The following is a 17,632-nucleotide window of genomic DNA, read 5'->3' as shown; positions in this document are numbered from 1 at the left end:
AAAAAAGACACCTCTTAATTAAAGGAAATTCTTAGCTTTCCATAACTAATCCAAAGTAGTGCAAGATAGTTTTATTTTAATTACTATTTGTACACAAACACTATTTATACAAAAGTACTAAAATACATATAACGTAAATACATTACTATAATTATTACTTGATTATCAATATATAGTTTAATACTCCCCTTAATCTTACTTTTTTTTAGGAAACCCCATAATCTTACTTTCATAGAGCTTAACATAATTATTATGATATAGGGTAATATTTAGAAGATTATATTTTATGGATAATTCCAAAGGTTGTGATTTCCTGAAGAATTCCCAATAATATCTTCATCATCATAATCAACATAGTTAGTAGGAACATCCAATCGAGGAGGGCTAAGGAGCATTCCTTGAGCCATATTTGCCAACACATTTGGCATATCAAATATCAAATCTTCATCAACAAAATATTCCTCAATTCTTTTCCCTCTATTGTTTCCATCACTTCCACCATCATTTTGACCACCAACACTTAGGTTTGCCCTTCTTTCAGAATTCAATGCATCCGCAGCAGCACCAGCTGCTGCGGCTGCAGAGGCAGCAGCTGCCTGGATGTCCCTCGGAGAGGTGGAGTGAGGGACCGGAAGATAAGGGGAGGAGTCCGGGAAGTTGAGTTGGGTGCCGGGGCCCTTTAGAGCTAGGGCTGCCACATCATAGGCCACGGCAGCCATCTCCTGAGTAGGGTAAGACCCAAGCCAAATTCGAGTAGGCTTCTTAGGCTCTCGAATTTCTGATACCCACTTCCCACTCTTCCTACGGCGTACCCCTTTATAGGAAGAGCGGGATGAGTTGGAGCATTCATGATTATTATCTTGGTTATTATGATGCATAGTTACAATAATAAAGGTAATAATAATAATAAAAAAAAAGTAGTGTTATTATGATGAGAAGGGTAAGTAGTTACCTGGAACATTCGTGGCGAGGAGGAAGCCATTTATATATGTGGTGATTCCTGAAGACTGGGATTAATCACAAGTGCAAACCAGAAGAAGATGAACTGCACTTACTCGTACTCGCTTGCGGCTAGCTGGTAATTGTAAGAGATGGAAGGAGTGAAAATGGGTAAGTTTGGTGTAAGCCAGCTTTTCAAGTGTTGGAAATGAAGGTAATATAAGTGCTTAGAAATGCAGATAAAAACGGCTTCCATCACTATAACAACAATAGTGGGGGATTTTTGTGTGCGAGTAAGTGTGTGAGAGTATGCTAATAGTGGGATATAATGGAATAAAACAGTATTCTGTCGTCCAAAAACGTGTGATTGTGTGAGGATAAATTAATTTGATCGATACATTTTGGTGGGCGTGATTTGATCGTTAATTTTGAAATGGATGTATGTAGGTACTAGGTAGAATTTTTGTTCAGTACTTAACTTATGGGTAGTTAGCTTAGGTTATTTAGTCACCTCCATCTCACTATTTCTTGAGGTATTGTCAATGTGCATCTTATGTATCCTTCTAGTGCCTTGTATAGGACTTTGTCATGTCTTACAAAGACAACCAGGCCAGGTGTTGATGTCGTAACTCGTCTATGATCAAATAGACTTTTGTCCTACATTAGATAATGTTAGTTGTCAAACTGTTAAGCAATTAGTCAGACTTATTTGACTAAGCTGAGTGTTTGTTGATCGTTATATATTGGAAACTGCGTATAATGTTTGTTTAACCCCTTGTGAAAAACCGTTTACAAATGTACTAGATTATGATTTTCATAGAGCTGAGGTTTTTATCTTTGGATTCTATCATGTCTAAAGCTGTTAAAAGACTCTCCTTGGATTGTTAGTTGAATGTGTTAGCTTAGCTTAAGTTTTTCTCTTGGACATAAAAGGGTACTGATTTTAGTACTCTTTTTAGGATGCTACAAATGGCAATATATTTATAATCACAATTTGCAATTTCATGAGTTAACTTCTTTCATGGAACAATTATCTGATCTAATCCTAGCACCTCATCTAATAAAATGGTACGGTTGTCAAAACCCCCCTTTAATTGTGAATTGTATTACCTAAGAAAACTAGCTTGTATGTAATTATCATGTCCTAGCTTAACAAAGGACTAGTAAATCAAAATAAATGGTCTGAATGTCATTTCAATCAAACACTCAAAAATTGGAAATAATTCAGTAGAAAAATATATTTGTATCACAAGTATATGGTTGACATCTTAATTTATACTAGCACTCATAGCAAAGTAGCAACATATAAATCAGAAAATCTTGTGTGGACCTGGTCCACAATAATATTATTGTGAACCTAAGGTTTATACCAACGTAACTGACATTATATTCAACATAGTGACCCCTAATTTTAATATAGTAACCTTATTTTTAACACAGTCACATTTTTAAAAACTTGTGTGATCTTTAATGTTATTATGAACTTAAAGTACAACATTATGTTGAATAGTGACCTAATTTTAACATAGTGATCTTTATTATTCATATTGACCATTATATTAAAAATTTCATTAAAAAAATTAACTCCTTATAACTTTTATAATGTCACACTAACTCTTTTTTCAACATAATAACCTTTATATTAATTTAGTGACCTTTTTTTATTAATAAAACAATCAAATTGTCACTAATTAATGTTGGTGGTTCACAATAAATTAGTGTGAACCAGGTCCATTTAAAAATTTGTACATACCAATATATTAAAAATGTGACAACTTACCTCTCCTGAACTTGTAACTAACCTATCTTACAAATTGTGCACCTATTAGACATAAAATTACCCATGATATCAGTAATTTTTCTTATACACTACTTTGACAAATGTTTGTGTTTTATAATGTAGGAACAAGGAGGAGTGAGTTTGCCACTATGTGTATGGGGTAAGTGACGAGCATTTCGACTTTTGCAATATTCACATTAGGGGTGAGCATGGGACGGGTATCCGTACCGTTAGTTCGTTCTAACGGTTCGGGTACCCGATAACCAATATCACTAAAAGTGATATTCATAACCCGAACCGATAAGTTTGGGTACCCGTATTTTCAGAACGGTTATCGGGTACCCAATAAAGTATCCAATAGTGATAATTAAACTTAAAAAATTAGTTATTATGATATATTTTTTAACACTAATTAACAACAATACCACATGATCTTGACCAAATTATTAATAACATTACTAATTATTGATATTTATAGTGATTATGAAGTAATGTAAGAGTTTAAATATAAAAAAAATAGATTTAAGTAGGAAAAAAAAACAAAATAATTGTTTATCGGAACGGAATGGGTACCCATTAATTTAAAAATGATACCCAAAAATCCACTACAAAAAAAATGAGAATAGGCAACACTTAAGATTGCAACACTTACAGAAATGATACTCTTACTAATCTAAAGCAACAATATATATTTGTTACCTTGAACTAAAGTAACAGATAAAAAAGTGTTGCTCTAGACTATATAAGGCTACAGTCGCTTAAAGTGTTACCTTTTTCTAGTCTAAGACAACAAACATAATTATTGTTGCATGAAAAGATAACAATAACAAAACTATAGCTTGAAAATGTAACTTTAATATCTATGTTGCCATCTACGGCAACATTTATATTAAAAAGACAACATAATTTAAGATGTTGCTTTTATGGCGAGTGTGTGTAATATATATATATATATATATATATATATATATATATTGTGGAGTTGGTGGTGAAATCACCTTACTAAGTTCGAGCCCTACAACCTACTAAATGCTTGAGAGTTATAAGGTAACACTTTTTTTTTATATTAGGCAATGGTTTTTCACTATTACCTTTGCTTTATTTTGTTGTAGTGACCATACCCGATAACAAATTATCGGAACGGGTACCCGAACCGTTATGGTTATCGAATCAGGTACCCTAATTTTCGGAACGGTAACGCAATGAGTTTTCGGTTTTTAAGGTAATTTTGCTCAGCCCTAATTCACATACACTATTTTAACCAATATAACATTGTGTTTAATTTCAAATAGGATTAACGGTATGTTTGGATAGATAAATGGGAAGGAAAAGAAGAAGAGGGAGGGGAGGGGAGGGGAGGGGCCGGGTGTGAAGGGAAAGGAAAGAGAGGTGAGGGAAGAAAGATGACTTTTTTCTTCCAAATCTCTCCATTGTTTGAGAGATCAATTTCTTACGGTGTATAATTTAATCCCTTCATTTCTCACCTCTAAATTCCTTTCTTTCCTCACTTGTTATCCATCCATTCTTCCATTTTTATTCCCTTCCTTTCCCTCCATTTCCTTCAATCCAAACAAAGTGTAAACTTATTCATATGGGTCCAATTTATAATACCATTACCAATTTTTTTTAAAGTGCCCTAATTTCATCCACACATATGTCAACACAAAGCTTTCATGAACAAGTATAAATCATAAAAAGTCAATATGAAACTATATATATAGGTTATGATGTACATATCGACATACTACCTCCGTTTTTTTAGTTGATGCGTTTTGACTTTAGCACTATTTATATACTCTTCTTTGACCGTGTTTTGTGCTTTATAAGTAATGAAAAATATGGCCAAGTGTAATCTTGTCAAATTCGTTATGATATATATTTTAAAAATATCATTGGTAATTAAAGATATTAATGCATGGTTGACTTTGTGCGTTGGCAAACGTAACTAAAGAAACGTGTCAACTAAAAAAATCGGAGAAAGTATCTTTTAAGGTCATATTAAAAAACAGATTACAAACTTAATTTATTTTCATCAACTAAATTTTAATTTAGTGAATTAATTGTCTAATACTCCGTAATAGAACAACTTGAATTATAATCTCAAATTTCATATACCACCGATACAACCTTTACTAAAGGTGAACAGTATTGACAGATTCAAGATGTGTTTGTAATACTGCATAGTAATTAATGAAAGTGTCATTAGCACATATCCTCCTTACAAATTGCCTTTTCTTTTCAAAGGAACTCCACAAATACTAACAGTGATGAACTTAGATTTTCCGTCAGGCAGACAGAAGGATGAAAGGAAAACGGAGGAACGGGGTTGCCGCGCCGCATAAGGGGGTAGGAGGAGGGCTTAGACTAGTACATAGCATTTGACAGTCAGTAGTAAGGCTAGGAGTTGCCGCAGCCGCGTTGTAGGAAAAAGAATTAATAAGTATTTGGCAGTCTTTTCTGAAGGTTACCACATCGCTATGTACATGTTGAAACTGTGAAAGGTTTTTCAAACGCAACATTATTATACCAAGACTGTTTTGGGTGTGGTCACATACTTTTAATTAATTATTTAATTACATGGATTAGCAGCCGCTGATTATTAATCATTACTTTAATTACTGTCGGCATAATAGTGAATGTGTTGCGATACATCGTGGGCTTTCAAATGGATACTTTCAGCCTTATGGGCTTTTCTTTGGACCACCAATGGCCTTTTTTCCTTTTGTTTATGGATTTTTATTTTAAGCATCCGTCCCAATTTGTCAAAATGAGAAACAAAAATAGGTTAAATTTGTAATTAAAAAAAAATCACTAACGTACTACTTTGACACTTGAGAAACATAGTCCTGAGAAACTTGGAATCTCTACCAATTTGTTGTTGGTGTAGTGGTGATTGAAGCAACATTTGGTATGGAGGACCGCGTGTTCGATCCCCCGCAACAATAATTGAGAGGGGATTGAAACCTTACCATCCACAACTGATCCTCGAATCCGGATTAGCCCAAAGGATAAAGTGAATGAAACACCAAAAAAAAAAAAAAAAAAAAAAAAAAAAAAAAAAAAATCTCAGTTAAGGAATAAGGTCTAAAGGGCTAAAAGACTCTTGCAAATAAAAGATGTTCTATTTTTCAACCTTTATTGATTTTTACATTTCTGAGTTAATGCAACGCTAAAGTCCATTGCAATATAACCTTTAAACCTTTGCAATAAACATTTTCATTCGTTTGCATCGCCCATAATGTGGCAGTAAAATAAAAAGTTTTTTTTTAAGAAAAAAAAACCCGACGCAAAGGTAATTCTAAGCATCCTCTACTTTTTTTTTTTTTTTCAATAGCAAATGTATTTATAAAATCAGAGTTTACAAAATACAGAACTAGAACTAAGACTTAAAGCATGGCTTTTAACACTTAAGCCTTTACAACAACTTTTGACATTAAAAATAAAATTAAACTTGAATTGGCCGGACATGTCGAAGATTAGGGACTCCTTACAAACTAAGGAGCAAAAACATACTACACACCATAAAGAGAGCAACAAAGAGAATCGAAATTGTTTGACCATGGCTAGCTTATCCTTATATGGTGCGATCAATTCTTATATGGTGGGATCAATTCAACACCAAGTAAGGTCATCAAACGGGTCACTTGAACTAGTGACCTCCCAATCAATAGTTTTCCTTATTAGCATCCTACGGTTAAGGACATCCCTTTTGTGAGTTTAAACTTAAGACTATGAAAAATATTGAGGGTAGTACTTAAGACTATGAAAAATATACATCCCTTTTGTGAGTTTTGAGGGTAGTACTTAAGACTATGAAAAATATACATCCCTTTTGTGAGTTTGAACTTTTGGACCAAAAAAATACACAATACTTCTAATTTTAAATTAATTAAACGATAAATAAGTATTTGATCAATTACTACGGTGCTTCAAACTTATTCTTCCTATGTTTCTTTTATGTTGTTTTATTTTAATTGTGCATATTTATCAATTGTACAACTTTAATCTTTAATACCGTTAATTATTAATTTAAAAAATAATAATAAAAAAATTTAATGTTTTGAAACTATACATTAAAATGAATCCAACAAAATTAATTTCCAAACATGACTATGTTTTTCTTTATGCAAAGTGTATAACAAACTGATGATGTTCAAACTAAAATATGTGAATAATGTTGGAAGTTAACATAGATCAAGTATACAAACATTTGTGTCATTAAATTAATTTAGTCAAAAAATAAAAGTCATGCTTGTCATTTATCTTATCAAAGTATTTGCAAATTGCCTTTGGATAAGGGTATAGCCCAAAAGGTCATGTTCAATAGAAAATAATAATAATAATAATAATAATAATAATAATAATAATTGGTGGTGGGGAAGATTTTGCAGCTGATTATGGAGGAAGGGCCTCGTTTTGGGTTACATCTTAACGTGGATAAAACTAAAGTTTTCTGGCCTTCAGAAGACCCCCGAAGCAGGCTTCTGGGTGTCTTTTCACCTAACATTGCTCGACCTTCGCGTGGTGTTAAGTTGCTTGGTGGTCCTGCTAGTACTGATTCTGGTTTTAGTAGTGAGCTTGTGATGCATAGGGTGACCAAGACCATTGCGCTTATGGATAAGGTTGCTACGCTGGATGATCCACAATGTGAGCTATTGTTACTTAGGGCTTGTACCGAAGTTTCTAAACTCTACTTTGCATTGCGTACATGTCCCCCTAGTACTTTTGAGGCGGCTCAGCGCACTTTTGACGGGGCTCTTCGATCTTCTTTGGAGCGTATTGTTACTGCCTCAGGACCTGGGTTTGGCAATTGGCAATGGCGGCTTGCAACTTTACCATTTGCGTTTGGAGGGCTTGGTGTTTATTCTGCAGGTGATGTTCGGCATTGTGCTTCTTGCTTCTCGGTTACAGTCTACTGGGTTGCAGACAAAGCTTCTACGACATGCTGACATTGTTGGTCATGGTCGAGCTTTTGAAGACGCTTTGGGTCTGTTTAATGGCGTGGTGGAGTCTGATTTTTTAAGTAATCCTAGTGAGGTCGCTGCCCCGAAACTCATGAAGAAATTGACAGATATATATTTCACGAAGGTTACCGATTCTGCAGAATCCACCTTTTCATTATCCCCTCGTCTATCAGCATTGTGGAAATCTCAACAAGGAGATCACACGTCTGCTTGGTTTCGGGTTGTTCCTATTTCAGGATTGGGTCAGACTATGAACGCAAAGACTTACCGATGTGTGTTATGCTACTGATTGGGTGTTCCGTTGTTCTCTGCCTCGACACCGTGCTCTGTTTGTTCGAGGGTTTTTCCAGGGGATATTTTTGGCGATCACGCGGTGTCGTGTGCTGGTATCGTGGGTATTAAACATAGACATAATGTTGTTTGGGATACCCTAATAGATGTTTGCTATCGTTCTGGGATTTCAGCAAGGAAAGAGGTTGACATTGGGTTGTCTGGAGGGAACAACGAGGCCCTCAGACCTGGTGATGTGTTACTTTATTCTTGGGACCGTGGTCGCGATGTCTGTGTAGATTTGACAGGATCTTCTCCTTTGGCACGGTCAGGGCTATCTGACTTTATTCCTGGACGGGTTGTGGCTGATGCAGCTCATCGGAAGCGAGTTAAGTATGAGGCTCGTTGTCAGGCGATTGGATATGGGTTCATTCCCTTCTCCTTTTCATCGTTTGGTGAATTAGAGAAGGAGGCTGTTGCGTTGCTTAAGCGAATTCAGAGGTTCATGATCTCGACGACGCAAGGCATTGGAGCACCTGCTACAGCTCATATTTTTACTAGGGTAGGCTTTGCTATAGCTAGAGGAGTGGGGGCCCAGATTGTATCTCGGCTTCCCACTAATTTATTGTAGGTTGTATGACTTTTTGTTTTTGAGATAATAATAATAATAATAATAATAATTTTGTCAAAAAAAAAATAATAATAATAAAATAAAATAAAATAAAAAAACCTAAGCAAGATAACATCAAAGTAAAATACCTTTCACCCTTGTAAATGGTGTCTTATTCTTAAAATGGTTTCAAAAATCAAAAAAATCAAACAACAAATATCATGATACAAACAAAACAAAGTAACAAAAATCAAATTGTACTCCATATTACATAATTCAACGTTTCCCTTTTATTTAGTTTTATTAGTAGAAGAAGTAGATCCAGCAGTTTTAGTAGATGCAGCACCAGCACTACTACCACCAGAGGCAGCACCAGCTTGAGCACCACCACCACTCCCAATGTTCTTAACCTTAAACCGTTCATTCTTCTTCTCGGTTTCGGGTTCGTCTTTCTCTTTTATACCCTTTTCACTAATAACATAATCATTCAAATCATCAACATCATCATCATCATCATCATTCATAATCATATCTTTAACATTTAATTCACTTTCTTGGAAAGCAAGGACTTGTTCAACAAGTTGCCACATTTTACTAACTTTAGGATCTTCAATCCTTTTCTTCACATACTCTTCAAGATTCTCATCCTTCTCTAACAATGAAAACACCTTGCTAAGAAGTACACGGCTTTCGTTGTCGATTTCTACCAAACGATCAAGTAAATTCCTAACCTCCCCTGCCTCGACAGGGGATGTTGTTTCTGATGTGTTATCTTGAGGGCTAAATCTTTTCTTCATCGATAGTGTTAGCTTATAAATCATGTTGCGATCTTTAACACTATATTCTGGCAACGAAAGGCCTCGTCGAACTTGCTTATTGCCTTCCTCGGCGAAGATTTCCTCATCCATGTCGATCAAATGTATGTAAAGATGAACAATTCAGAGCTTTTTTTTTGTGGCAATTAGTATTTGGTTGGGTTGCTCTACCCTAAAATCTTTATAGAAGAAGTAATACATTGTATGTTTGACAATAGCTTAGCAATTAATTAGTTGTTGATGAAGTCTTCTCTTAGAAATGTATACAAGTGGATTTTTAAATACATTAACATCGTTGTTTCTTGCACGATTATGATGTAGAAATGGTTTGTACTTTTCCTTTAATTTAAGAGTAGTTAAGACAAATGTTAACTTACCATGTCATGACTCATGACCACAAAATTAATCACGATATGTAAAGAGTTAATTCATATTCCCATTCAAACTCAAATGTGACACATGAATTATCTCGATTTTTATAAATTTATACTTCTCTATTTCCTTTGTCTCAAATTATTTTATAATTTTCTTTTTATTTTCTTATTTGCAACTGATGTGATCAAATTTAGTAGTTGATGACATTGATAATTTATTCGTATATGAGAAAAAAACAATGTCATGGTTTATGATTTTTTATTATATTTGTTTCTAACATACAAATTTTTTAGAGGGATACCCAGTTAATTCCCCATATAAATAAAATTTGTTTTCTGGGAGTATAATTGTCTTTTAAAGTATTAGTGGAGGGGTATGTGCGTCTTTTCATGTACTAGTTGAGGGGTACATGTGTAATTTCCTCACCAAACAGTAAAAGCAAAAAAGCAAACAGTAATTGGACAGCTCATCAAAAGTACTGAATAAATAACCTGCTTTTTCAATATATTTACAAAAATGTCATCAGATTAACAAAAATTCGTTTATGTGGCAGATTAACTTGTATTTTCCCATTTTTTTAGTCAATATATATTAAGTAAATTTTGCATAAAACCACCCTTTTTTTTTGGCATATAACCACCTTTTTAAAAAAAATGTTGTAAAGGACCACCAATTTTAAAAATTTTGTTGCAACTTACAACCAATTCAATGTAGAATGGTTGATGAATTTGGCTAAAAAGTGGTAAATTGCAATAAAATTTTTTGAATTGGTAATTTTTTGCAACATTTTTTTAAAAGGCGGTTATATGCCCAAAAAAAAAAAAAGGTTTTATCTAAAATTTCCTATATATAACGATTCCATAGAAGCTTTGGTAAGTCAAGAGCTAATAATGTCAACACTGAAATTATAGATATTGCTATTATAATGTAATATCTATGCTTGTGAGAACAATATCATGATTTGATATTGTTCTAGATATGCATATCATGAATTGATCCATTTCCCTCATTGCAATCTTTTCATATCTTTGATTTGGTTACAGTGTATATTAACACCTACTATCTTGTACAAGAAATCAATTGTAAAGTATTTACCTTGACCTTTTAATTGTTATGAAATTGATTCCTTAGCTGCACACTATCTAACTAGAGCAATACATTGACAAACATGATAAAGACACCGAGTTAAAAAAAAAAAAAAAAACGAATGGAGGAAATACAAATCTATATATATCTATACTTATCTATTAAAAAGTGTTTCTAACACAGTATATGTGCCACGTGATACACTTCACATGTATTAGCAGTACTAGGTTTAGTCCCGTGCCATGCACGGTCATAATTAAATTTTACAACAAATAAATTACAAATAATGGTGTAAATTCAACATTAATTTATCTAAAAAAAATTATTTATAACAAAATAACTTGAATTTTAGTTTATACCAATACCAAATACTAAAATTCGTAAAAGTTATTGAATTGGGTTGTATAAAAAAAATATATATAATAATAGAAATTTAGAAGAGAGTGAGGGATAGATCAAGTGGTTAGTGCTCCCCTCCCGGTCCCAAGTGATCCTGGGATCGATTCTCATCACCCGCCCTTGTGGCTCTCTAAACACAAAAACAAAAAAAACAAAAAAAAAAAAAAAATAGAAGCTATAAGGTTTTATATAATAAAATTAAAATATTAGCTTAGATTTGTACCCATATGCGAATTAATATAAATCTATCCTTAATTTAATAACACATTTTCACAGAAATATGAAAATTTATTTAATTCATTTTACTTTAGAATAATTAATATTTCGTAATCAATTTTTTAAATATATTTTTAGTGAGTAGTAGGAGCTTTTTTTTTTTTTTTAATAATCATATAAATATTAGAGTAATTAGATTAAATTTTCTAATATATATTATGTATACTATAATAGAATGATTTTGTTCTTACAAACGTTATATAATTTTAAGATTTATTATATAAAGTATGCTACCGAATGATATATTTTTAATTAAAATAAATTTTATTGTCAAATGATGAAAGTTGGAGAAAAAAAATTGATATTGATAATATTATAATAATCTTGAAAAATAATATATTACAATACCTTATTTTTAATCTATCTTAGTATTTATGTAACTAAAAGTTTCCTAGTATATAAAATATATGTTCAAAAAATTGAGTATAATGGGATTAAAGATGTTGTTAAAATGGTAATAACTATTATTGTATGTTATAAAATGAATGTCATTAAAATATCGCAAAAAAAAAAAAAAAAAAAAAAAAAAAAAAAAGATAAGAAAAAAAAAGGCTGGAAAATTTTTAACCAGGAACTGACAAGTGTCATTCTAGGTTTCGCTTTTAGTATAGGTTTACATAAACATGGGCAACAGGTCGTGCCGTGCCGCCGCGGGCCGTGCCGCGGTGGGGGTGGGGTCGTGTCGTGTCGTGCCTTGTCGGCTCCGCGGCGGGCCGTGCCGTGCCTAATTTTGGCACACCCGCCCACGACACGGCACGACCCACGTGCCTGGCGGGCCGGGCCGCGAGCCATACCGTGCCACTTTAATTTTTTTTATTATGTATTTATTTTTTATTTTTTTTTAAATAATAAATGTAAATAAAAAAAGATATGTATTTTTTAGTCCAACTTAATTTTATATAAATAATGTGATTAATTTATGTTAATGTTAATATATTTTGTTTAGAACAACTTTATTTTAATTAAGGTTATATAAATTATTTATCTAATTATGTTTAAGTTTATATAAACAAATAAAAACAATTTTACTAATTTAGCAAAAAACAACAATGCATATAATAAAAAAAAATTACGAGTGGGATAATCCGAAAACACAAAAAATTGAAGAATAACTTATTTATTATAAACCAGGAGCCGGTACGATAAATCGATAATACAAATAATTAATGATAATTAAAAATCGTACAATATTTGGTGAATAACTTCATTTATTATACGGAATACAAAGTTCGATATTACAAAAATTGTACAATAGTGTATAATGGTGAGTAAATATGGGCCTCGTGCCATGCCGGGCCGTGCCCGGCCGTGCCACGTGCCAACCTTTGTCGTGCCAGCCACCGTGCCGCCCGTGCCAAAACTGATTTTTTTTCATGGCACAGCCCACAGCCCACAGGTGGGCCGCCGTGCCGTGACAGGTCGTGCCGCCGGTGTCTTGCCGGGCCCGTGCCCACCTTTAGGTTTATAGATGCCTCATCACCGTCATATGCCACGTCATCCATCTTAGTACTAACATCTATCTTTCAATGGCAATAAAAATGTTCATCATAAGGTTTGAACACAAGACCAATAACAAATGAATTATACCAATTGACTGTTGGTGTAGTGGTGATTGGGACTACACTTGGTAGGGAGGACCCGTGTTCGGCCAACACTAGTTAATAACTAATAAGTCATACGAACCTTTCAAAAAAAAAAAAATCATACGAAGTATATATTGGGGAAAAAAAAAGGGCAAACAAACAAACCTTTGTCGTGGAACGAAGATTGAAATTTTTACCCTACACCCTAGTGTAGGATGTTCTACCTACCCCCCCCCCCTCAAAACTACATTGTTTTGTAGCTAGTATGGGTAGTACTCCCGAACAACTTTGATTCTTTTTTTTTAATTTCTTATCATTCAAGCTATGTATATATATGATTTTAAACCATATATTTTCTCTCTCCTTAATTGATTGTAATACCTTCATTCTCTCTGCTCAATTCATCTTCTAATTCATTTGATTTTTATACTAATTTTCCAGTTTATTTTTTACGATTTTGATAATCGTTGTTGATCATCAATGTCTAATTCTTCCTCTGCCGATTTCGATCGTGATTTCGAAAGTGTGTTTTCATCTGAAGTTCGATTGATTGATTCGTTTGTTCAACAATGTATGATCATAATTTTGTACTTTTTGATTATCAATACTGTGTTATGTGGATGCTCTGTTTATTTCTACATAATTTTGTACTCGATTTTGTTGCTTCAATGTATGTGTTATATGTTTTCATTGCTTCAATTTTGATATTTTGATTATGATGATGATGAACATTTTTGGATTGTTAATACTCTGTTGTGATGACGATGAACATTTTATGTTCATTTTCAATGTCATATTGATCATTTGTTTTTACAATTTTTTTCATGATAATATTATGTGTTTAAAATTTTCAAATTGAACATGTGCAGTTTCGTTATTGAACATTTTATGTATTAACTTTTGATCATTTTTGAAACCCTTTATGTTCACTTATAATTGTGTATTAATAATGTGTGCAATAGAAAAAAAAAGGGTGATATAGTTGATGAAGAAGCAGCTAAGTCTGAATTAACAATTTAAATCTGAAGAAGAAGCTTTTGAAATGTATAACGAACATGCTTTTAGGGACGGTTTTGGAATTCGAATTGGGAAGAGTAAGAGGAGAAAAGACAATTCATTTTTTATTATTTGTTTGTTGTAGTGAGAGTTATAAAGATGATAGGTGTAGGAATAATAGTGTTATGATAAGTGTAGGCTTATATTGAAAGCACTCTTCAATTCAGCATATCTGATGGTTTAGATATTTCTTCTTTTGCTAAGGTTTTGTTTTCTAATCTGTGTATATATGTATTTGTAATTGAACATTTATTGATTTAATATTGATCATCAATTAACTTTTTTTTTGCAGGCGAAGGATTTAAATGTTGTTGAACGTGTTTCCGTTGTTCAAGCTCGTTCTAACGTTTCTACAAATATAAAGGTGTTGTTGGTGTTAAAACTAATGCTCAAATTAATCTAAGAGTTCCAATTCATACTAGTGCGTCTACAAAATCTCAAACTAGTTATTTTGTTCCACCCATAATTCTTGGCATTGTTCAAACTTCAACTCAGGATTGTTCAAACTTCAACCCTGAAATGTTCAAACCCCATTTCAGAAATGTTCAATCAACAAATATTTAAGTTATTCTTCCCACGGTTCCAATAAATGATCAAGGTGCTCTTGTTCAAAATTCTTCAAGTGTTAAAGACAAAATAATTTATTTCTATATAGTACCTTTTTTAGTATATTATATTGTTTTTTTAAAATTCAACATATGTAAATGATTATTTATCAATTTGAAAATGAACAAAAGTAAAGAACCAACAACCAATTTATAAAACCTAAAAAATATATATTTTTTTCATACAAATAAAGATTAAAATGAAATATCAATTACAATAATTTTTTTAACAAATAAAATCTATAAGTCTATTTTCCTCCAAAAACAAACATCTATAAAACTATATATAATAAATGAACATATACACATTCATAAATGAACATATAACATATACTATTCCTTTGCAAACTTTCTTGCTTATCTTCTATTTAACCTAGAATTAGTGTTTTTCTTCAAATAATATAAGTTTCGCATCCTTGCTTCCTAATTTGGTCCACCTGTTGAACAAAATGAATTAACAAATGTTAATTATTATAGACACTGCTTTCTAAATGAACAAAATATCTTACATTATTGAACATTTATCACTTTTACGCTGTTTGGTTTCAAATCACAAATCTAACTCTCATTCAGTTTAGTAGTGAAGGTTTCTATATGCTTCCTAATGTATACTCCGCAGTTTGTATAATCAGCGTTGCTAAGTCATTTTATCTTCTCCAAAACAACTACATATTCTTCAATTCTATGTGCAAATTTATATCATATGTGTAACTTTGGACATCACTACAATATAGCTAGATTGGTTGTAAGATATTAGTTTTAATGCATACAAATGAATATTATCAATATTACACATGTGCATAATGTATAAAAGAAATGAACATTCGTCTCTTAGGCATATAAATATATATATGTAATCTGAAATGAACTAATATTAACATATATTTTAAGATGAACATTACTTTATATGTAAATGAACATTATGAATTTCATAAATGATCAAAAGATTTCATTGAATGAATAAGTCAGTTTCTCAACTCAAATGAATGAATATTTATGCATTTTCATAAATTAGCATAACGTATCATAAAAATAAACATTTTTTATTTCGGCATATAAAGTCAAATATAAACTCAAATAAATTCAAATATACAAATGAACATTTATAATTCAGTATATGTTCATATATTACCTCGAAATCGTAGAAATGTTAACATCTATACCATAAGACTTTTTAATATCTTTTAAAAGTTCTAGATCTACAACTTAAGACTTTTGTTCGCTGTTTTTTTTTTTAAAAAAAAAAATTTCTACTCTTGTTTAAATAGGTTTTTGAAATAATACTTACGTTTCTTCAAAATCTGCCTTGTTGTGTTCAACGAACATGATTCTTCTCTGAATCATCATTCTCTTTATCTCTCTACTTCGAAACATATTTTTTGGTTCTACAAAAACAGCACCAATATAGTAGATTTTAATGATTTTTGCATAAAATAGTTCTAATCAACTTAGATTATGTTTCTGAACATGTAATTTCAAAATAAAATAGAAAAACTAGGGTTCGTACAAAAAATTGTAGTAAAATTACTTACTCTTTCTATGAATGTTTTTGCAATTGTTGAATTTCTTCGCAAATGTAGACATTTGAAGCAATTTAGCAGTATTTTGAAGCAATTTCAAAGTATTTTGAAGCAGTTTCGTAGTATTTTGAAGCAATTTTGGTTCAGATTTTTTTGTTTTGATGAGAGAGAAAGTTTAGAGAAATGAAGAAGAAGGTTTTAGAGAGAAATTAAAATGATTTGGTGGGTAGTTACTGCAAGTTAGTGGGTTATGGGATGTGGGTAAAATGGTAAGTTTAGAGGGGGGTGTAGGTACCCCTACCTACACTAGGGTCTAGTGTATACCAATTAAACGAAGATGAGCCTATGATATATTTGGGCCTTAAGTAGATGTTTGGGTTTGATTATGAGGCCCATTAGTAAATTGATGCAAAAAATAGGGATTATATAAACAGGCTAATACCATTGTTCAAAGTACAACCACCCGTTCAAAACCATTCATAAAACTTGAAAATTTGGTGTGGCTTAAATCTTAAACGATGGCAACCTACGAATTTATATCTGGTAAGGAAAATGTTTTGATCCGCAGAGGAGATTATACAACACATCTAGACTAACTAGTACCTAGATGATGAAGACCTAAGTTCCAATTAGTATTATATACTCCTGGAGTACAATGGATCATGATACTCCTTATAAATATGTTTGGGTTATTTTGCGTACACTTTTTGTTATTTTGCTTAAATGTTGTGTTATTTACTTATTTTGTTACAACAATATGTTATTTACTTATTTACTTCAACCTCCATTCATGCTATTTTTAATTTACAAAATAACAAGTACTTATTTATAAATAACATGTATATAAATTGAAATAATAATAAGTTTTACATCAAAGAACATTAGCAGCTTTGAGTTTAAAGAGAATCGAACACTTCAAGAGGTACTAAATTTCTTGGCATGAACACATTTGAACCCTTAAATGGCTTCAAATCAATTAATTTCTAAGAAACCCAGAAAATTGGAAGAAGAAAAGAGGAGAGAGAAAGTGTCTTTGATTTAGAATTGGAGTAGTGAGAGGAAGAGAGAGAGTGTGAGAGGTTGATTTTTGGGAAACCCGGAAAATTGGATGAAGAAGGGAAGAGAATGTGTGTGATTTTGAGTTGGAGGAGCTGAGAGATGAAGAGAGAGTATGGGAGGAAGATGACTGAGAAAAAAGGCAAAATAACATACATTTATTTAAAAATAACATATATAAAAATTGAAATAATAAGAAGTTAATATTAAAAAAACATGAATTTATAAAATCTGGAGTACCATGTGCACGGTACTCCAGGAGTAAGATAGAAATTGCGCCTAAGTTCCAATTCATAAA

General features: G+C 32.1%; 1 long non-coding RNA gene and 1 pseudogene across 1 annotated transcript; both read right to left on the bottom strand.

Annotated features, from left to right (window-relative positions):
• Positions 1 to 284: 284 nt before the first annotated feature.
• LOC145611287 (ethylene-responsive transcription factor ERF024 pseudogene) lies at positions 285 to 899 on the bottom strand (annotated as a pseudogene).
• Positions 900 to 14,904: 14,005 nt separating this feature from the next.
• Positions 14,905 to 16,500, bottom strand: LOC145611280 (uncharacterized). Its single transcript, XR_014106344.1, has 3 exons — positions 16,291 to 16,500; positions 16,047 to 16,143; positions 14,905 to 15,195 (listed from the first exon to the last, which is right to left on the bottom strand). It is a non-coding gene; the product is annotated as an uncharacterized LOC145611280 (long non-coding RNA).
• Positions 16,501 to 17,632: the final 1,132 nt, after the last annotated feature.

This window comes from Chenopodium album, chromosome 3, assembly GCF_948465745.1.
Source record: "Chenopodium album chromosome 3, dcCheAlbu1.1, whole genome shotgun sequence".
NCBI classification, from domain to species: Eukaryota; Viridiplantae; Streptophyta; class Magnoliopsida; order Caryophyllales; family Amaranthaceae; genus Chenopodium; species Chenopodium album.
This window is presented reverse-complemented; position numbering and strand designations above follow the sequence as displayed.